We start from the raw sequence: 22,489 nt of genomic DNA, 5'->3' as shown, positions 1-22,489 counted from the left end.
AAGTGTTTAAGAAAAGTAGATTCTGTTTTTAGAAACCCTGTTAACTGAAATTAAACAAGGCACCTGCAATCTAGAAGAGAGATCAGAAAAATGAGGATTCAATTAGCTATTATATTTATTTTCTTTTCAAGCATTTGCATCAAATACTGGTATTTGTTGCATTATGGCACTGCTCTACTTGAACGGTGCTCTCAATTGCACTGAAAATTCCCCTGTTCTTTTCTTTAAATGAATGTAGCTATATGAGGGAGCACTTTCATTTAACAGATTGCTAGAGGAAGTTCTAAGAGAACAGAAGCTCAGCCTGCATGAGAGTAAGAAGCATGTTCATTTAGCATTTGCCTGTGGCTTCAGGCATACACCACCAAAGCTGCTAAGCTTCAGACACTGAGAATCAAACTCTCCGAGTGGATATTCTGCACAAAAAATGGAATGAAAAATGCTAATCCATAGCTATCAACAGAGACTTCAAGTCTTACTTGTACGTAACCATGCAATTTCTGGCTCAAAATGTGATTTCCAATGTGCCACAAGGTCTTGCAATTTTGAGAGCGTTTTCAGCTTTGTAAAGGAAAGAAATCTGAAAAGGAACTTTGTTTCTCACAATAAGTATTTAAAGACAATGGCTCCTTAAGCTGTTTGCCTAGTTGTTTTTGTGTGTGTGTGTGAGAAACAATACAGTTGCAAATATATTAATGGGTTCTCTACTTTTGACAGAAAATACTAATTTAATCTTCTCCTCAAAAGAAAAAGTATTTGCCAAAATGATGTACCTTAAACTAGGCCACACAAAAATTAGACTTTTTGTGATTAAGACATTCAGAATGCCTTTTTTTTTCTAGTTCAGAAATGTAAATTTTATTAATTCTTAAGTGTTAGAGTGTTTTATATAATGGCTTACAATTGTTCATCAAAAGGCCTCCTTTCTATTTCTTGGAATAAAGCCAATGCAAAGTTATGTTATGCCTAAAGGGCAATGCTAATGATAGCTTTTGCTTATCGTCCATTTATGTTCATTTTTTTCAATGAATATTTGAATTTTATTTCTTAAATGACTTTAAAACACTTTTTTGTTGTCTTACATTTACCATTCCACTGCCCTCTGCTGGAAAGAATATATCCTATAGCATATTTATTAAAAAATTGAGTGGTTGAGGGGTGGATGTTTCTGGACCCAAAAACTGGATGTTCCTCCCCTGGTGATGCCTGCAAGCAGCTGGCTGGTACATGCTGTGTGTATCCACAGGCAGATGCCTGATCATTATCTGTCTCCAGCACAAATAAACATTCCATTCAAAAAAAGTAAAAACATCAAGTTAAGAAAACATAAAGACTGCCCAGCTAAGAACCCGAAAATCAGGACATGCCAGAGGTAAAGTTTCACATGGAAATACGTCTCTAATCCCATGTGCATATGCATTTATAGTGCAGATTTAAATTATATGGAGGAAAACCTGGTTATTTTTCTACATGGTTTAGGGGTGCTCTCAAATTCAGATAGTTTTCATTATGGCTAGCAATAGGTAAAGATTTATCTGAAGCTGTTTTCTCTGTTAAATCTCCCAAAATAATTTCAGGTACTTGTTTGCCTTTTGTTATTGAAACTAGCCCATCTGTAGACAGAAGATGCAAATTAAGTTAATTCATAAACAGACAGAACACAATCAATCTGAATTGTTGGAATACTCTGATCTTCAACTAATAAATTATTTTGTAGAATAATACATTTTTAATAAGCAAAGGACAATCAAATCAGGACTTGCTTCACATCATAAACACGTAAGTGCCTGAAGTGAATGAAGGATGAGTTATGGTCATTCAAACAAACAGAAAACATTAAATGAAGATGAGCAGATCTCTCCAATGCACTATCATTGTAAAAAAACTACCAACCAACCAATGAACCAAAATCCAAACCCCACCAATAAGTCAATGCTTATTAACTATTTTTCTTGCTGCATTTAAAAATTTCTCCATGTTTTTGACTGGTGCAGATTCTCACTGGAAACTAAATTAGTTTCAAGTCAAGAGGCTGGTAAAAGATACTGGGAAACAGTATACAGAAAGGAAAGTCTTCCTCTATTTATTACTTCTGGGTTTTATTTAGCTTGTAGTGACAGATCTGGAAATAACTTCTCTTGAATTCATTCTGACTAAGAGAGGTGAAAAGTAGATTCAAAGATCTGACTTAATTTGATTTGAGATATTCTCACTAGGTAAGATTTGTTTATATATTAACATTGTGTTAATGGTTTGCTACTAGGCTTGAGGTCACACATATCCTGTAAGTGACACAGTCATAAAAACTATTTGTAAAATCATTTACATTTATTTAACGTACAGTTTCACTATAAAACAACTGGAGTTAGTCACAAACTACACACGAGACACGATTCTGTTTAAAATCATACCCAGAATACAATCCTGTCATTCAGGTTTTCTTCAGAAACTGGTATGGTTGTTCACTTGCAGCTGGTTTTCGTCAGGCTAGATTTTATTTTACAGAGCATTACAGTAACATGAGTAAAAACCCCTCCTGGCAGGACTTGGTTGCAGAATGGAGAAGCCCTTACTTATATTACCTGGAGGCAGCACAATGTTCAGCAATGTTGGATCCAAGTGGATGTGGTGGGAAAATCTAATTAAATGCATGTTTTTTCTTGGGCCAGTGGGTTTGCTCTGCTCTGGAGTAGAAATGCTAATGAAGCAGTGATAGACCCAGCCGTGTTTTGCTGCTGGGAAGTCAGAGTACAGAGAGTACAAACACAAGATGCTCCTAGACCTCAGACGGGCAAATGTGTGCAACCTGGCGTTACCAGCAGTCAGGCAATGTAACTTCTTTCCTTGAAGGCTTCAATCATAGACCTTTAACACTTGTTCCTATAGTTTAAACCCATGAAGGAAAACAAAATGACATCCTGACTTCCTTTGCTGAGGGAAATTTGTGATTTGGGTACATTTGTTTGATGTTTACTTACCCCTTCTTCCAGGTGCCAGGGCTTTCCAGCAAATGAGCCACAAAGTTATTCCCTGCTTGTTCAGGCAAGAAAATCTCTGGGTACAAGAGTATAATTTTCTTCCCTTCAGCTGAACCTTTGTTCATCTTCATGTAGTGGGCCTCACTTTAACAGAGGGTTTATCCTCTGTGTATTTTTAATACATAGGAAAAGGGAAATCATCTGGAAGTACAGAGTGATCTCACTGCTCTATCACTTTTCCCATCAGCCTGTTTTGGAGGCAAAGGCAGCATCCTGGGGCTTACAGCTCAAAGCCATCTGGCCTAAGAGATTGATCACTCTTGTGTTCCCTCTCTTGGTTCTCAGTACAGTGCAAAGCTCATCAAGAAGCCTGCAAATGTTTCAAGTAACATAACATTTGAATGTTAGCACACACAATGTTGCCTTAATTAGTGATTTTCTCATAAACTTAGTGCCATCAGGGAATGCAGTGGATTGCAGTGACAGCTGATGAAACAGAACAATCTTTGGTTTAAATTTAGATGAATTTACAATTACTTTGTGTGTGTACAGAATTAAGATGAAAATTAAGTTTAGAAATAAGACAAAAAAACCAAACAATACCTTAAGCTAACTAGAAGAGACTGGGAAAGGAATGATTTAAAAGAGGATTTTCTTTTCCAGAACCAAGTTAAATCTTGAGTGGCTAAAGGCAGACATGATAGTGTTAGGTAACCATTAGTCTTAGAATAGCACCACACAAGCACTGACATGTATAATAATAAATCAGACTTGCCCCATTTCTGTCTTATACGAAATATTCATTAACTTCTAGAAGTTTTGGGAAAGACATGAGATTATTCTTGTATATAATGCTTGCATTCTTAAATGAATAAGTTAGAAAGGGGAGCTATGGTAAAGAAATTAGTTTCGGTATTAAAATATTTTGTCCTATGGTCATGAAGCACAGGATTGAGAGGAGGAAGAGAATAAGTTGCTCTGCCACAAAACTTCTCTTTTCCACGGAAATACCTGCTGGTTCATTGCTTATATATTTCAATGAACTATAGTTTTTATGAGACCATCTGCAAAAGAAGACTCTCCCTTGCCTGTAGCTTGAACTGATCTAAGGGGAGTTCTGAATCATAAACCGAAAATCTTCCAGTTGACTTGGAAGCTTGCACATGCAGCAGAACATCAGGCTGGTGAGCTCTTTGCAGTCCGTGTTGCTAAGGATACCAGGAGCTGAATTTGGAGAGCAGTGTAAGGAGGTTTATATAACGAGTTGCAGGTTTCAGTGCTGCAAGTGATTTTTCCAGTGACGAGTATTGGTCATATTTGAGAGGGCTGTTTTTTCCCCCTTGAAACATATCTGAGAGAATAAATGGAAAATATTTGAGACAGCTTTGAGGGCATTTTCATTTATTTTTATTTATTTATTCTTACTGTCATGCTATTTGGGTAATCGATAGTATAAAAACAGTCAAAAGATTGAACAAATCTAATCTAAACTAGGCCCATAGAAAATACTGCCTGAAGGTCGTACAATGCTCCAGACTCATTTGTGTGGCCAGCTAACAGCTGAAAAGCAGCAGCCATCTGTTCACTGTGGGATTCATAGCTCTGGTCCATGGGCATGCCTCCTTCCTCACTCAGCAAGTAAATAGACATAGGGCTGACTGGGACAGAATAGCTGCCTGGTGTTGACCAGCTGAACCATTTTCTTGCCTATCCTTAAATTGCAGGTATATTGGATAATCAAAGGTGTTCAAGCTAAAACATTTTTTCTAAAGCATTCTCTCTGTCTTGCCCTTATTCAGTTTTGTCTCGGTTTTTCCATTTCAGCTCTCCATTTTGACAAAGTGTCCATGTTGACAATACAGGGGACATTAATTTCTTACACCTGGCTATTAAAGTTAAAATTAATAACAAAAGCTGACCACATTTTTCTGCTTCCCTTGGTGTTTGGGAAAAAGAGAGTTTACTTTCTGCTCAGTAAAATCCAGATTTGTAAACAAAAGTAATCATAGTCCTTCAATCTGGATTCTGCAGGTGAAGAATAAAATACTTCAAACAATATTTATTTTATTGCAGTCATTCTCACCTCTGTGCCCAGTAAGATCATGGAGCAGATCTGCTGAGGCAGAAGAATAATGAAGAGGTGATTATTTTACAATCAGAATGGCTTCACCAAGCGCAAATCCTGCCTGACAAAGCTGGTGGCCTTCTATGACAAGGTCACAACATTAATAGATGAAGGGCAAGCAACTGACATCATTCACCTGGACCTGAGCAAAACCTTCGATACTGTTCCGCACCACATCCTGGTCTCCAAGCTGGTAAAGTCTGGGTTTGATGGATGGACGATTCAGTGGATAAAGGACTGGCTTGATGGCTGCACCAAAAGAGTGTCTCAATGGGTCCATGTCCAAGTGGAGGCCAGTGATAAGTGGAGTCCCTCAGGGTTAAGTACATCTTTGTTGGCAACATGGACAGTGGCATTGAATGCACCCTCAGCAGGTTTCCAGATGACACCAAGCTGTGTGGTGTAACAGACATGTGGGAGGAGAGGGATCCATCCAGAGAGACCTTAACAGGCTGGAGAGGTGTGCCCGTGACAACCTCATGAGGTTCAACAAGATCAAGTGCAAGGTCCTGTATCTGGGTTGGCTGGGCTGGGCAGTGCCTGGCTTGAGAGCAGCCCTGAAGAAAAGGACTTGGGGGTGCTGGTGGATGAGAAGCTCAACATGAGCCACCAGTGTGCACTTGCAGCCTGGAAAGCCAATCACATCCTGGGCTGCATCAAGAGAAGTGTGGCCAGCAGGTTGAGGGAGGTGATTCTCTGCTTTGGTGAGACCCCGCCTGGAGTACTGCATCCAGTTCTGGGGCCTCTAGTACAAGAAAGATATGGATGTGCTGGAGAATGCCCAGAGAAGGACCATGAGGATGATCAGAGGGAAGGAGCACCTCTCCTATGCAGACAGACTGAGAGAGTCAGGTCTATTCAACCTGGAGAAGAGAAAGCTCCAAGGAGACCTTATTATGGCCTTCCATCTTAATGGAGCCTACAAGAAAGCTGGTGAGGGACTTTTTAGGGTGTCAGGTAGTGATAGGACTAGGGGGAATGGAGCAAAACTAGAAATGGGTAGATTCAGATTGGATGTTAGGAAGAAGTTCTTCACCATGAGGGTAGTAAGACATGGACCAGGTTGCCCAGGAAGGTGGTAGAAGCTCCATCCCTGGAAGTTTTTAAGGCCAGGCTGGATGTGTCTCTGAGCAACTGATCTAGTGTGAGGTGTCCCTGCCCATGGCAAGGAGGTTGGAAGTAGATGATCCTTGAGGTCATTTCCAGTCCTAACAATTCTATGATTCTGTGATTCTATGATCTTGGTATTTGAACACCTTAATGAAGGCAGGAGCCAGATACTGTAGAAGCATATGCAAAGTAACAGGATCTCAGTTAAAAAACACTACTGGAGAGTTTTGCAAAGAGTGGAAGAATAAATTCCCTATTATCTTATTTGTCCAATGGCAGGAACAGGAATTCCTTAATCCCCAAGTGATTTTAAATAACTAGAAAAGTGTTATTAAAGAGAAGTTATTTAGTCAGACACTGCTAGTTCTGCATTCAAGGAATTGCCCACATCAGAAAATAGGTTTATCCCAGTCCATATAAAATAAATTCATACAACTCATAAAACATTGTGGAAGACCAGTGGTGCTGTAGTGAATCTAAATGGAAAGGCTTGATAGTAAAATCTGTCTGCTGTAAAACCTGAGAAGAAATCAGATATGAGAGAATGCCTGCATGCTGAAAGGCACATACCAGTCTTTCCCAGAGCAGGTGAAAGAACAGTGGACAAAACTCAACTTCTATATAATGCAATGAAGTTGTCTTAAATCCAAGTTGCTTACTTTGGAGCACTTTGTTCCTTGTAGTGTTTTGGTTACAAATGATAGATTGTTTCCTGTTTGTTGTATAAATACAACATATATTTCCTGTTATCTTAAAGAGACTGCCTGGGTGGCAACTAAGGGGAAGACTGCATGTTTAGCTCACTCTGGTTGCTGTACTCTTAGTCAGATTGAAACTTCTCAGGAGGAGGGAGGAGTTGTTCCTTTCCTCAATGGCAAGCTTAGCTCTGCAGAACTTTCTGAACACAGAGGGGAAAAGGCAGTAAGAGAAACAGCATCATGAATACCCCCCAGACTGGGATATTCCTGAGAGGATCTAGCTTCTTGACTACTGGGTAGTGCTGACTCAAAGCTGAACTCTGAAGGAAACAGAAGAAAAAAAATCATTCCTAAGAATGCAGAGAAAAGTTGAGTGTTTGTTTGAACCACAAAGTCACTGCCAGCTGCTAACCTTGATAGGATTTGGAGAAAGGACATGCATATTGCAAGAAATGCTGGTGGGGATTGATTTTTTCATGCTTTCCTCATCCAGTAGGGCTGATGTTCCCTACTTTCTCAGACATCTTCTTCAACTACCTTTGCTTTTGTGCTAATATCACAAGGGGTATTAGACTTCATAGTCTTTTGCGGCTTACATAAAAGAAAGTGTGACAGGATGACAGTGGAGTGGTTCTGCTTCAAGATTTTGGCAAACTCAGCATACAGAGAGCAGAGAAAGACAAGTACCAAATAGCCCCAGGACAGAATGTCTGGACGATGTTTTGCTAATGCATTTGCTATTAAGTTACCTTTCACCTGACAAGGATTATAGAATTGGAGGTATAGGAAAAGATAACACCAAGAAGTTCAAAGGGCAGCTGCATCAAACAGCAGGTATCACAAACTCTGCTGAAGATTGTCTGTCATTGAAAGGTCTGAAATGTGAAATTCGTACAACTAACCAATCTTTGTCATATTCAGTGTCACAAATAACAGTGTGGTAGTGGCTGAATCTTGGAGAAAGTTCTTGAAAATAGAATGTTTTTTTCACTAGGATCTCTAGGTTGCCTAGTATTTAGCATCTGTGCATGATCAAGCCATTAGATTTGCAAACATTCCATTCTGATGGACAGTTAACCCAAATTTTAAAAGATGTCAATTTTACGTTTGTTTCCTTGGAGAAAGAGTTAAAAAAGAAAAATGTTGATTATTTTTATTAACTCTTTTTTACTTCCACCAACTACTCTTTTTTTTCTATTATTAGTTTTTTCCCATCAGGCCACAGACAAAGCTGCTAAGTTAAGGATTTTCAGTATGATTTGTTGAATTTAAATTAACCTGTATGTGCTAACCAAGAGAACAAAGTTAGACACTAAGTCTCCATTACCAAGTGGATTAAAAAATTCTATGCAACAGACATTAATGAACATGTACAACACTTTCAGAGAGTTCTAAAATAGCCATTGAGGAAAGAGATTTGGTCCCTGCTCCTCAAGTTGACCTTCCATTTGGTGGTCATAGGAATCAGATCACTTGTGGCTTCAGCCTAGCAAAATATTTCGTCCTAATAAGAGTACAGGAACAAATCTTAACTGGAGTAGAAATGCATTCACAGTTATATGTTCTACTAAATTCCTTCTTGAAGGATGATAGAACCTAAGAAGAGATTAAAATTAATGATTCAGCTTATTTGCATTTCAAATTACAGTTGATTTTAGGAAGAGTAGCAGTGAGATATTACTGGAGTTGTAAAACTATTCAACAATTAGAAAAGATCAGAAATTGTTTCCTGGGCAGTTTTCAGAAGATTAACTACATAACCTTTCTGGCAAATCATAGACATTTTCTGATTCTAAAGTTTGTTTCTGTTTTCCAAACCCATGAGATTTAGAAGCACTTCTTTTAGAATTAATGAAGATTTGGGGCAAAATTTTCAATACCATCTAATTTAATTACATTTGAAAACTAGCATATTGATGATCTGATCTGCAGCCATAAAGCTATAATTATGTCATGATGATCTGCAGTTATACAGCTATAATTAGGCTCCCTAGAGGGATCTTGACAGGCTTGAGAGGTTGGCCAAGGCCAATGTCATTAAGTTCAACAAAGCTAAGTGCAAGGTGCTGCACCTGTGTTAGGGTAATCACAAGCACAAATACAGGCTGGGTGGAGAATGGATAAAGAGCAGTCCTGGGAAGGACCTGGGGGTGCTGGTTGATAAGAAGCTCAACATGAGCTGGCAATGTGTGCTTGCAGCCCAGAAAGCCAACTGAGTCCTGGGCTACATCAAAAGAAATGTGGCCAGCAGGATGAGGGAGGCGATTCTGCTGCTCTACTCTGCTCTGGTGTGACCTTACCTGGTGTATTGTGTCCAGATTTGGAGCCCCAAACAAGAAGGACCTGGAACTTTAAGAGCAGATCCAGATGAGCATCATGAAGATGATCAGAGGGCTGAAGCTCCTCTCCTATGAAGACAGATCAAGAGAGTTGTAGTTGTTCAGCCTGGAGAAGAGAAGGCTATGAGGAGACCTTATAGCTGCCTTCCTGTATTTGAAGGGGACCAACAGGAGAGCTGGAGAGGGACTTTTTAAGAAGGCATGTAGTCACAGGATGAGGGTAATGGCTTCAAACTGGAAGAAGCTAGATTTAAACATTTAGGAAGAAATTCTGCACCATGAGGGTGGTGAGCCACTGGAATAGATTGTCCAGAGAAGTTGTAGAGGCTCCAACCCTGGAAGGATGAGACCTTGAGCAACCTAGTATAGTAGGAGGTGTCCCTGACCATGACAGCAATCTTGGAGCTAGATGGTCTTTAAAGTTGCTTCCAACTCAAATCATTCTGTGATTCTATGAAATGTTCGTCCTGACACTACCCTTTAATACTTGCTTGCCGCACTTTCAAATTAGTCCTTATACCATAAGAAAAGACATATCTCAGCTTCTAACAGGGAGAAAGGCTGTTGCCTGCACAAACATTCGACTGGACTAGTTACTCTTCAGAGAAGTCATTTTCTTTCAGTCTTTATCATGATTCAGGCTTTTCACCAGGCAAGCTCAAAAGCAAAGCCAAGAGTTTAGTCAAGGAAAGCAAAGGCTTAAGTTCTTGATTTCAAGACTGGAAGTTACAAAAGTGAAGAAAACCAACAAAGTATAATCATAAATTGCACCTGGTAGTATTATACTCTTTGTCTTGAGGGATTATGACAAATGCTCTTACTAAAGAACAACTTCAACTAGTACCACTCCATACCTATCCCTGCTGCTGCTTTTAATATGGGTTATAAATAGTTTGAAGATCTGAACAGTTCCCAGACTGACAGAGTTCATCAAAAACTTTTGTGATTTATTTTCTCCTTTCACTCAGAAAAGACTCTTACACCTCTTTCTCTTCTCTGGCATTGTTATTGCATAAGAATATAGCTTCTGAATCTATACAATAATTGCCATGTTGACTCCTCTCATCTCATCCTGTCTTTCAGAAGAAGCTATAACAGGAGTATTACCTTTAGGTAATTAGTGAGTATATGAAGTGCATGTGATCACCCACGGTGTTAATGCATATGGATGAGTATTGAAGGAGAAAGAAAAGTTAATTCCAATGAATGTGTTTTTTCTGCACTCCGGCCAAGCCTATGTTACAAGCACTCCTGTAGTCAAAGGGGAAACTGCCCTCTCATCTACCTGCCAAACAGAGGGAAAAGGAGCATGTGTGCCATCCCAGCACAGTGAGGACAAAAGTATATACTACTTTAATAAAATATCCCTCACTGCAAAACTTTTTTTCTGTTACGCTTTTATTTAATCAAATGTGCAACAACACTCCTATAAGCTTGTATTTTCTAGACAGATTGACTGTAGATGCACTGTAGATGTTGCAACTGCTAGTGATGCTGCAATTACGTCTTACAATTTTAGTAGGGCTACAGCTATGGCTGAACCTCTGGTGGTGTACCCTTTTACCTTGGAAACAACTTTGGTGGTCTCATAACTATTCATAACATTAGAAATTATGCATCTGAGAAATCTCTTCAAAAAGGTCTCTCTTGCCATTTGGCAGTTGAAACACAGAGATATTAGAATATATCACAGTGGATTTGTTCTGTGAATAAACCAGACTAGATTCTGAGAAACCTGGCTTCTCTGAACATTGCTAGTGACTGTCAGGGACTGAAGATCTCAATGTTTCCAACTGAACACAGTGAAGGTGAAAGAGTGTTTTAAGTATCAGTGTAGAAGACCTGACCTCATCAGAGTGAGGTTCATCAGAATCCTCCATCATTGACAATAAAGATGGATTAGTAGGCAGCACGAGTACCAAAGCCTCTTGACTGTTTGAAAGCCTCTGCACTACCTGGATTCAAAAAGAAGCCACTGTCTAGACAAGAAATACTTCTGTAGGTACAATTCACACTCTGTTTTTGTCCTGAAATTAAAAGAACAGCAGCTTCAATATCTGTTCAAAACCTGAAGATAGGTGTCTATGCCAAAACCATGCTTGCTAAAAGATGATGATGGTGAAAGATGAAACTACCTGCAGAAAGTGATAAGGTCATGATAGACATATGAAGGCAAAACATTAATTAACAGGAATGGGAATTTCAAAATACCACAAGGAAAAAGTACACAAAAGGTATTGTGTGGTCAGAGCAGAGTGAAACCTTCATATTGTTTTACAGAGCTGGAGAAATGAACATGAAACAGTACACAACAAAGGAACTCTCCCTCAAAAGCTGTGAATAAAATGACATGCAGAGAGTTTTGTTTGGGGAAAAATGTTTCACTTCACTGGTTAAGCATTCTGATTCAGCTGAGTAGCTGAGAGGATGTAAAGGACGTGGGGTTTTGGAGGAAGAAAATAATTTCCAGACATATCTTAAGCAAAACAGTCTGACTTAAGCATCTGTAATATTAAAACACATCACAGTGTGAATATGCATGTAGACAACACTCAACAAATCCTTCACATTGCATGTTTCAGAGGAGGAGGCTTACGGAACATTTCAAATCTGACTGGCAAAATATGTCCATCTGAGCCTAACTTTCAGCACAACTCAGACTTTTAAGTGGTTAAGGCTGTTCTAAAAATGATGCATACTTAAAAAAGAGTCTTAGGAACTATTTCTAAATGCAAATGTTGTTGGCTATAGTCTTGTTCCAATAGGATTTAAAGCTTTGCTAATTCCAACCTCCAGCAGCAACTGCTTCCCACTCAGTAGGCATTACCACACAACTAACTCCATTCTTCTTTTTAAAATTCAAAGCAAAGGGAATGTTGAGGGCAGCCCACAGCACTGATCAAACCCCACAAATTAAGCAACTAAACTAAACGAGAAAAAGAGGAGGCATTTGGCAAAATTTGTCTTTTGCAATAACCCACACAGAAACGTGATTTCATGTCTATGCCAAACATTCAGAGATTTTAAAATCTAGGTTATTCAAAACTAGAAAGAGGTCTTGAAACAGGTTTAATCATTCTGGACCAATATTTAATAGGCCTAATGCTGAAAGGCAAACCTGGAAGACTTGCAAATTCCAGATAAAAAAATTGGACAGGATGGAACCTAATGAAGTTTAGCAATGGCAAGTGTAGGATCCTGCACCTGGGGATGAATTAGTACAAGTTAGATGTTCACATGCTGGCAAGCAGCTCTGTGGAAGAGTGCCTGGGTGTCCTGGTGGACCAGAAGTTCACCAGGAACCAGCAGTGTGCTTTTGTGGCCAAGAAGGCCACAAAATGCTCAGATGCATTAAAAAAAAAGTGTGCCCAGCAAGACAAGGGAGTTTCTCCTTCTGCTCTACTCTGCCTTAGCGAGACCATGTCTAGAATACTGTGTCCAGTTCTGAGCTCCCCAGTTGAAGAGAGAGAAGGAACCAGTGTAGGGTCCTACAGAGGACTACAAAGATGATTAGGGGCCTAGAGAATCTCCCTTATGAAGAAGAGAGGGGATCTTATCAATGCATATAAATATTTAAAGGGCAGGTGTCAAGAGGATGGGGCCAGGCTCTTTTCAGTGGTGCCCAGTGACAGGACAAGGGGCAATAGACACAACCTAGAACACAGGAAGTTCCATCTGAACATAAGGAAAATTGTCTTTACTATGAGGGTGACAGAGCACTGGAACAGGCTCCCCAGAGAGGTTGTAGAGTCTCCTCCTCTGCAGACTTTCAAAAACCTACCTGGACATGTTTCTGTGCAACCTGATCTAGGCAAACCTGCTTCAGCAGGGGGATGGACTAGATGACCCTCAGAGGTCACTTCCAGTCCCTACCTTTCTTTGATTCTGTGATTTAAATATTAATTCTTCCAAGAGCAAAATAGTCTTTTCTGACACATTCAAAGTAACACCAACTTCTTTTTTTTTCTGTTCCTAAGAAGCTCTTCCCAGTGTTTTTTAAAGTTATAAAAAAATCTAACACTCCTACAAACACTTCTCACTGTAGTCCTCTGGCCATTTGCAAAAGCTAATATAACAGTCATGAAATAACTCACATACATAGCAATGAAGTCATATGTCAACAACAGATGAAGACTTTGTTGCAAAGAAGAAGTAAAAGTGCCTGTAGTGTACAATGTATGGGTGTTAAAATGTGAACAAAGGATATGTACATTGCAGTTTTGTTTGATTTCCCCTTTTTCCCCACTTATAGCCATGTTTTATCCCAAAGAGCTTGAGAAAATGATTTTAAAGTGGTCTGGTTGAACTGCATGCTCAACTCATTAGTTTTATTCATCAGCAGCATGACCATCTACATCCATTCTCCTTCTCATTTTGTAGACCCAAATGTGTAAGTACATTTACAGAATGGTATCCCTATATTACTCTTTGGTTTACCCAAAATATCACCTGTAGTTCTGAGCAAAACTTGTTATACCACTGTGATTAGTTAATCAGAGCTCTTCCACGCTAATCTGGCAACAAAATAACAAATAATTTAAATTCAAATTTGTGGAGTAAATCAACAGAAATAAGTAAGTCCAGCAAGACAGACTGCAGGAGACTGGATAGGAATCTGGCCAAAAGAAAGGGTTTAGCACTTTGAATAATTGCATAAACAAGGATCTCATCCTCTCTTTTTGCTTTACATGCCTGTAAGACTTGGCATAATGAGATCTGAGTGCAGACCAAAATTTCATGGATATTGTAGTAACCCAAAGAATAAACATTTAAAATTACTGAATTATTCTGCAACTAACTCCAGCTGAAAGTAATTGAATAGTTCTATGAATGTCTTCAGTTACTGTCTGAGTGTCATTTAAAGAACATATGTTTTACCATAACACCAACTTAGTTAGAGAACTAAATTAGAGAATGAAATTGCATGGCTTATGCAGGAATTCAAGCAAGATGACTTGACAGCACTGCCTGGGTCAAAAATTTGTCAAATGAAAGTTAGAAATAAAAGATACCTATGGGACACATTTTATCAGAAGGTAGTAATCATTGTGCTAGCTCATATAATGCGATGGCATGAAGACCAGTTTTCTTCAGAACCTGGAAAATGCCCTCATGATTTGTGAGAGTCTTCTGATAAGCCAGTGATTGTATGCAAAACCTAACTTCAGCTACTTCTAAAAAGGCATATCCTTTTCCATCATCCTAACAAAACTAATTACAGACATATGTCTGTTTTGGGGTGGTATACACTTTGTCCTGAACTTAATACTGCTTTTCTGATGTGATTATCCATTCACTTGAAATTAGTGAGAACTACTCAAACACAGCCAAAGGGAGAGTGAGGAGTACAGAAAGGTGCATTCGTACTAAACACCAGGAGATCCCAAAATGCCACAACAGTATCCTCTTCAGAACATTGTTAATAGTGACTCCATCTATCCTTCAGTCAAAATAGCTGCTGTGGCGTTACCAAAGCATAGACTTCAGGATGAAGGGAAGGCAAGGTAAAGTGTGATCACTAATTTGCTTCAACCTCTCATAAGTGGTGGTGGGAGCAAGCATTGCATTGCAAGCATTGCATGGCCAGTCTGGAGCAGACCCTGAACAGAGCGGCAACCCAAAGCACTATCAGATAGTATCAGTTTTGTACTCTGATGCCTTTCAGGAGTTTAATAAGCAAAATAAGGAAAGGCTTTTATTGTTCAGAGAATAGAAGCAATGAAGGGTATAGTATACATTGCTGAGACCACAGAGGCACAGGAAGAATAGCTGGTGAAAAAAAGGAGGTGGGCTGTGAGCATAAGACTCTCCTTTCTAAGGAAATAAGTATGCATATTTGGTTTGGGAAACAAGAAGATTTCATAGAATTAGCTATCAAACTTATCCAATCCAATTACCTTCTTTCTGACCTTTCATATACTGATTTTCTTCCACAGATGTCCAGAGACACAGTCCTCATCTGTGTCTTCAGGGTTGTTCCCTTACGAATTCTTGTTCAGAGAGCAATGAGACTTTCCACCAAAACGTGGGACCACATTTCTTAATGTCCCATAGTAGGAGCTTACCTCAGGGAATTCAGATGTATCACTTGATAAGGACTCTTCCAGACAGCTCAAAAAAACCCATAGGCTTAGATGAGAATTGTGATTAATGACATCCCAGTGTCATTTTGCACCACCCTTGCCACATTCCCCCTGCAGTTTCAGTGATTTATAGAATGTGTGTCTCTAGGATTATGCACTAAGTTATAAAACACTTTCTTACAGATATCTTTCTATTCTGATAATGCATTAAGTGTTTTTGAAGGCTCAGGTTTATTTGTACTGTTTTTACACCCACCCCCCCCCCCCCCAGCCTTTCTTTTCTCTGCCAAAATTAGTGTCAGTTCATTTCAGAGAGTGATAAAGGATGGCAAGACTTCATAACAACAGAAAACAATGCCAGAAGAATGCACTTGAGAAGTAGGAGTGGCTACCCAGCAGCACAGGCAATGCATACAAAGAAGCTGGACATTGTTCCAGAAACTCTTCTTCTTGATATTTTGTTTCCAGCTCAAAGAAGTCTGTTTTAACTGGATTTGGGAAAAAAAAAAAAAAAGGAAAAAAATAAAAAAGAAAAAAAGGAAGTGAAGCAGGTTATGTAGCTTGGCAAAGACTGAAAAGAATGTGTGCATGCATGTCCTGTTTGTGCACGTGTGTGAGCGGGCACGTGTGTGCAAGCAGATGGGTGGATGTCTTTTTCTTCTACCGCATTGTGAAAGCGGAGCGAAAGGGCGCTGCCCACGCTCCTGTTTCAGAACTTGACCTGGTGGCAATGGCCTTGCATTCCTCAGCTGAGAAGTGCATCTGTTTCCTTGAGCTGACCCAAATGGAAGCAGCGCTGTCAGGCTCTCGCTTTGCCTCAGGCCCTTGCTTTTGAAAGAGCCAGCCCTGCTGTTTCTCTGTGAGGCTTCTTTCTGGTTTGAGAAGACTTGGCTAAAAGAAAAACCTTCCACTTTTCAGTTGCCTTTGTAGCTTAGTAAGGACAGAACATGTATTTTTCATTTGCAACTTCATTCATTTAAAATACAGCAATATTTTGAATGTTATTCTTGAAAATCACAGTTAAATCCCCCAAGACAAACCAATGCTTTTGTAAACTCAAACATGTTTTGAGTAAGACAGCTTCTTACAGTTTCATCAATAAGTAAAAACATGTTTTCACTCTACTGTTTGTTAGTCCAGTATTTTACTAGCTGAGGCACCAGGCAGTTGTATTCCTGGCAAGATCACTGATCAGTGATATTGGGCAAGACCTTTCCTTTCATTCGAGCACTATGCTTTTCTCTCCAAAGTTAAACTGCAGATTGGGCAGGGTGGGCACTTTCTCTTACATCTGCATTTTGTCCTGTGCTCATCATGGCTATATTTAAAATTTACTGGTTTTTTTTACTAAGTGATGGTATAATTTCTCTGAAGAGGCTGTCACAGAAATATGGACATATTAATGAATGTCTTGATATGATTACCCTCTGAAGAACAAGCCCATTTAATGAAAACCTCAAGTCAGGTGTCACTCATAGGGTGCAACACTCTCACAACTGTCTCAGATGAATAATCTCTCAACTAGATCTATCATTTACCATTATGCTGTGCAGTTCTGAAGCATCTCTGGAGTGCTCTAACTCACATCTGCTGGACACAGTTGGCCAAGCAACCTGTTAACCAGATGCATCTGGTATTTTAGGCCACAGCAGGAAAAAGCCAAGGGACACTGATGCAGCAGGGAGATGTGAAGCCTTTCCCCTATTACTTGTTCTGGAACATTAATTGCACAATCTCATGATGCTGTGCTGTACTTTGTATGCTTTGCAATGCAGAGCTGCCAACAGTCATCATAAAAAGAGACAATTTTGGGAGATGTTAACAGAGATCTCCACATACAGAAGAGTGTGCCACCAATGTATCTTTATGTGTTTTTTTTCTATATATTTTTCTTAGTAGAGCTGATTATATTTAAAAAAAAAAATCAAAACCAGCACAAATTTTTTGCTTCCCAAGGAAGGAATATTCCACTGGAACATCTCTATTTTTCAAATGTATTTACATAAATAAAGATTTTTTCATTTATTCTGTATTTTACTCATCACTGTCTTAGTTCATTCTGAAGTATAATTCTTCTGTTTCTGAGACCAGCTGGATCTTTTCTATTTTTTTTTCCATTGGAAGAAACCAAGGCTAAGTCAAATGGTTTCAGTGGCTTTTTGTTCTTCTCTAGTGTTGTCTGGAAGCAATTTTCTCAAGCTTTGTAATTTATTTGTCATCTTCCTCAAAATCCCCATGCAAGAAAGAATGAGAGCCTTTCTTTAGAATTAAAAATAAACAGAGGAAACCTTGACATTTGATTTTTAGACATATCTTTCATATCCTCAGTGTAATAAATAGATGTTTTAAGTACTGATGGCTGGGATCTTGAGGAAAAGAAGTCATGAGTGAAACCATGTCTTCTGGAGAACAGAAGTGATAGTCAACTTTTCCAGGGAATCAGGCACACATTAACTAATAAAATGCAAGCAATCAAATTTTTCTATTATAATATCTAACACATAAAAGGAGAGTACATGTTTCAGTCTTTAATCTGATCATTAAACTTTGTTTCTCATACCAAGAACTCTACAATAAAAATAAAATCCAAGAACATTTTCCTCTCCTACAAATACCATTTTCTATTGGTTTGCCTTCTTTTCAGTCTGGGTAAAGAAGTTAATGAGCTCTTGAACACACAAGAAGATTAAATTTCAGTAACATAAGACCAAACAAGAGGCAGGAAAAGTGAGGTTCAAAGCTGGGTGTCCCTAAAAGAAAAAAATACTTAACTTTGGTTGTTCTTTCCCTTACTTTTTCACCTTATTTTTTCCATTTTCTATTTTCTTCATCCAGCTCAAATGGTTCTGCTAATCAGAGCTGTGGCAATTGATATAGGGTGTAAAACTGTTTTTGAAACATGTAGGTTCTAATTAGATCCTGCAAAATAATCCATATCTTCAACTGCATCTGGAAACTCGCACAGTCATTTGTGAGAATTCAGTTTAGCCTGTATCTGCCAAAATATAGTGTTTAACTGTCAGGTGTTACATTCTGTACTAGCTACGCTTTCTGGATTTATTTAAAGTTCAATTGTTCATAATATGTTTGAACAATCTAATCTCAAAATAGAAAAAAAGCCCTGGTCTGTAGTTAAATCCGACTGAAGCTGTCTGCAAACCAAATGATGGGAAACAGCTTTCCTCAGCAACACTGGAATGTGATAATTTTACAGCAGCCTGGCATCAACACTACAGTGTTTGATAAACATAAATTATGAAAACCAGAAACATTCAACAAGAAGAATAGGTATAGTCTCTGCATATATCCAATTACCCCCTATAGTTTACCAAGATTAGCTCAGGCTTACTGGACTGAATGCTAGTCAATTAGCTAATATCCATGCACCACTTCTTTTCAAGGACAGACACAATCACTGTCAAATATTAAAAAACAACAACAAAAAAACAAACCCAAAACAAACAAAAACAACAAAAAAGCAGCATTGAACTAATTTCTTTCTACCTTATATCCATTTCCAAAATTGGAAATACTAAATAAAACAATCCAGAGTTACGTGAATTAAGCAAATGATGCATTGTTCTAAAATATTCTCCAAGTATTACAATAATCAGAGTCTCCAGCCAGTTCATTAATTCACAGATGGTGTTGGTTTGGAAGGGACCCTCCAAGGTCACCTTGCCCAAACCCTCTGCAGCAAGCAGGGACACCTCCAACTAGATCAGGCTGTCCAGGGCCACAACGAGTCTCATCTTGAATCTCTCCAGGGATGGAACCTCAACCACATCTCTGGGCAGCCTGTTTCAGTATTTTACCACTGTCATTGTAAAGAACTCATAATGTCTTTCTCACTGAAAACAGAGAAAAGCAACAAGCTGCATATTTCCTCCTTAAAACCTTTTCCTCCATTACCCAAGGAAAGATATTGTCTTTCACTAAAAAAGTAATTCTTGTAACCGAAACTTAGGGGGAATTATGATGTTGAATTTACATATCTGACAACTTAAAAGCCTATCAATCTCATGCTGTTGCATGTCATATAGTCCTTTTCATAAGGGAATCAAAAAGTGGGTAGAATGCCTACCTACACTACTCCTACTGGGATCCTCTTTTAGAGTCTTGTACCTTTGGTGGTTAGAAACGTTATTCTAATCTCCTGCCTAAGTTTATTTATAAGAAGCTTAACAGTTTTCTGAACAAATGCAGCATTTCGATGCACTTACAGAGAACAACTGCTATTTCTACTCAGCTTTCACTTTGCTAGGGTAAACAAACCAAGCTCCTTTTCTCATTTAGTGTAACAGTTTCTCCATTTCCTTGATTGCCACTGTAGGCCTCCTTCAGTTCTGTATTCTGTTTGAATAAATGCACCTGAAAGAGAAATTACTCAAACTGCATAAAATTTTCTAGATTAAGGCTCTCATGGGCTACCTGATCTTTTCTCTGGATACATCTTGGGATTCTGTTTGCCTTTCTTCACAGCTACAAGTAAGGGGCTTCTGACCAATTTCCAATTAACTAGACTGTGCCTATTTATTTATTTTCTCTCCTTTCGTGGGACATTCTCATTTTTAACATGACTAGTGTTTTCTAGTACTAAATTTCATTTCTTTTTAAATTAATCTAATTCTTCTTCAATGGTTCCTTAAAACCCTTGCATTAATAAAAAAGTCTAAGTTTATAAAGGAATGGAAGTGTGTAAGTTCAGTGTCTTGACATCAAAATTAGTATTAGAAACAGGAGTCAAGGCTTAAAAGTTGTTGTTTGCTATAGTTAAATTGTATTATTTTTGTATTTTTCGTATATTCACATTTTGAAATTATTCGGCCCAACAGACTAGGTAAACATGAGGATGAATTGTGGCCTCCTTTGTCCAGTTCCTACATTAAAATGTGGAAATCTCCAAATTTTTTCCTTCCTTTCTGTTCCCAGGTAAATATGTGTATAACCCCAAAGCCATGGAAGTCAAAGTCAGACAGAAAGTAGTTAGTGACAGGGAGCTGCTGGAAGATGTCCTAGGATCTTATTCTCTAATGGGTTGCTGTAATTCTGGCTGCAAGATCTGTTACTTTGACAGGTTGTTTTATTCTATTGTTTAGATGAAGGAAAAGCAGAACCCAGTGGCTACATTTAGAAGCCTCTAAAGAGCATTTAATGTTATGGCATATTAACCAGACATCCATCACTGTTTACTATGCCAGGTGTGGATATCCAATAATTTATTTTCTTAGTACAAGCCACTAGGCATGTCAGCACTTCCAGGGAATGTGGATAATGTTAAACACATTGGCTGTTTCTTCTCTCTAACTTGTGTTTTTAGTAGGTGGATACAAATCAATGTCTGTTTTGCAAGACAGACATTTTTTCTTGTGCCATCAACAGAAGATGTCTCCTTGATTATTCATTCTGCACGTGTGACAAATCAAACTTTTGCAATATCCTTATTTGAGACCTGTAGAAACTATTTCTTGCCCCTATCATGTGTTCTTAATTCTTAGAAAATCCTCATATATGCCCTTTCTATATTTCGTTTGGGTTGGTGTTTGTTTTTTCTTTTCTGGGTTTGTTTGTTGGGGTTTTTTTGTGTGTTTTTTGTTTTGGTTGGTTGGTTTGGATTTTTTTTTTTCTCATTGAACATTAAAAGTGTTTCTGCAGTAGGCAGTCTACTGTTGGCCTGCAAAAAATATACATAGAGTCACAGAATCAATCAGCTTGGAAGAGACCTCCAAGGTCATGAAGTCCAACCCATTACCTAACCCTAACTAATCAACTAGACCATGGCACTAAGTGCCTCATTCAGGCTTTTCTTAAACACCTCCAGGGATGTCAACCCCACCACCTCCCTGGGCAGCCCATTCCAATGGCCAATCTCTCTTTCTGAGAAGAACTTCTTTCTAAGATCAAGCCTAAACTTCCCTGTACACAGCTTGAGACTGTGTCCTTTAGTTCTGTTGCTAGTTGCGTGGGAGAAGAGACCAACCCCCACCTGGCTACAACCACCCTTCAGGTAGTTGTAGACATTAATAAGGTCTCTCCTGAGCCTCCTCTTCTCCAGGCTAAACAACCCCAGCTGCCACAGCCTCTCCTCATAGGGCTTGTGCTCCAGACCCCTTACCAGCTTTGTGGCCCTTATCTGGACACATTCAAGCAACTCAACATCTTTCTTGAACTGGACACAATACTCAAGGTGTGGCCTAACCAACCTACAGCTCCATCTTATGGAGTGGGACATGAAGCTTATTATGCCATTCTGACCAAGTACTCCATACTTGCAGGATTTTGCATTTTCTGTGACACATAAAGAACTCTCCATCCCCTTTGCTCTTTATTCACTTTTTTTCAAACAGGATGACACCTTTGCTTAAGCATATTTCTGTCTTTCTGTTGAGAATTGTTCAGCAATTATTCTCATTGATAACTACCAGACCAATAGAAGTTTTACTTTCATGTGTTATTTCAACCTGTGACTTCCCATAATAGCAATGTTGTGAATTACTTTTCCCAATTAGATGAAAATATTTTTTCACCTGTATTTATGCTACAAACATAGTATTAGCATGTCTAAAGCTTCTGAAGTGCTTCCCAGTTTTCCCCCATGAGTGACTGAGTAAGAAATAAGACTATTATTACTATTTCAATTTTTTAAGGTTTCCTATATGAAGAGTGAAGAGAACTTTTTATCTGCCTTGCACTCTAGAGATGGTTTGAAGGCAGAGACTGCAATACAAAGACACAGCCAAGGTTATGCCTTTGCTGTTTGACTTTTAAGAAATCAGTGTTGCTTAACATAAGCTTTCACCAAACAACCATGTCTGATCAGGTTCTGAAGGAGCCTCAAAATGTACAGCTCCCCACATAGCCCCTTTTCGTGTCTGTCAGTAGAAGGATTCGCTACAGACTCCAGTATGTGCCATGGCAGATCCTACTATATATTTTTTCTTTTTTTGGTTTGCTCATTGTACATGAAAGTAGACAGGAGCCTTTATCATTAAAAAGAACATTATGCACTGAGAAGTTAGTTATTAGAGGTTTTTATTCCAAAGTTACTTTAGCTCCCTCAGAAAGTAAAGTAGAAACCTAAAAGCTCATTTAAACCTAGTCCAAATTTGACCCATGAATTGTAGCATATTTAAAATTATCAGTTTAAAAACATTCT

The sequence above is a fragment of the Indicator indicator genome, chromosome 2 (assembly GCF_027791375.1).
Source record: "Indicator indicator isolate 239-I01 chromosome 2, UM_Iind_1.1, whole genome shotgun sequence".
Taxonomy (NCBI): domain Eukaryota; kingdom Metazoa; phylum Chordata; class Aves; order Piciformes; family Indicatoridae; genus Indicator; species Indicator indicator.
This window is presented reverse-complemented; position numbering follows the sequence as displayed.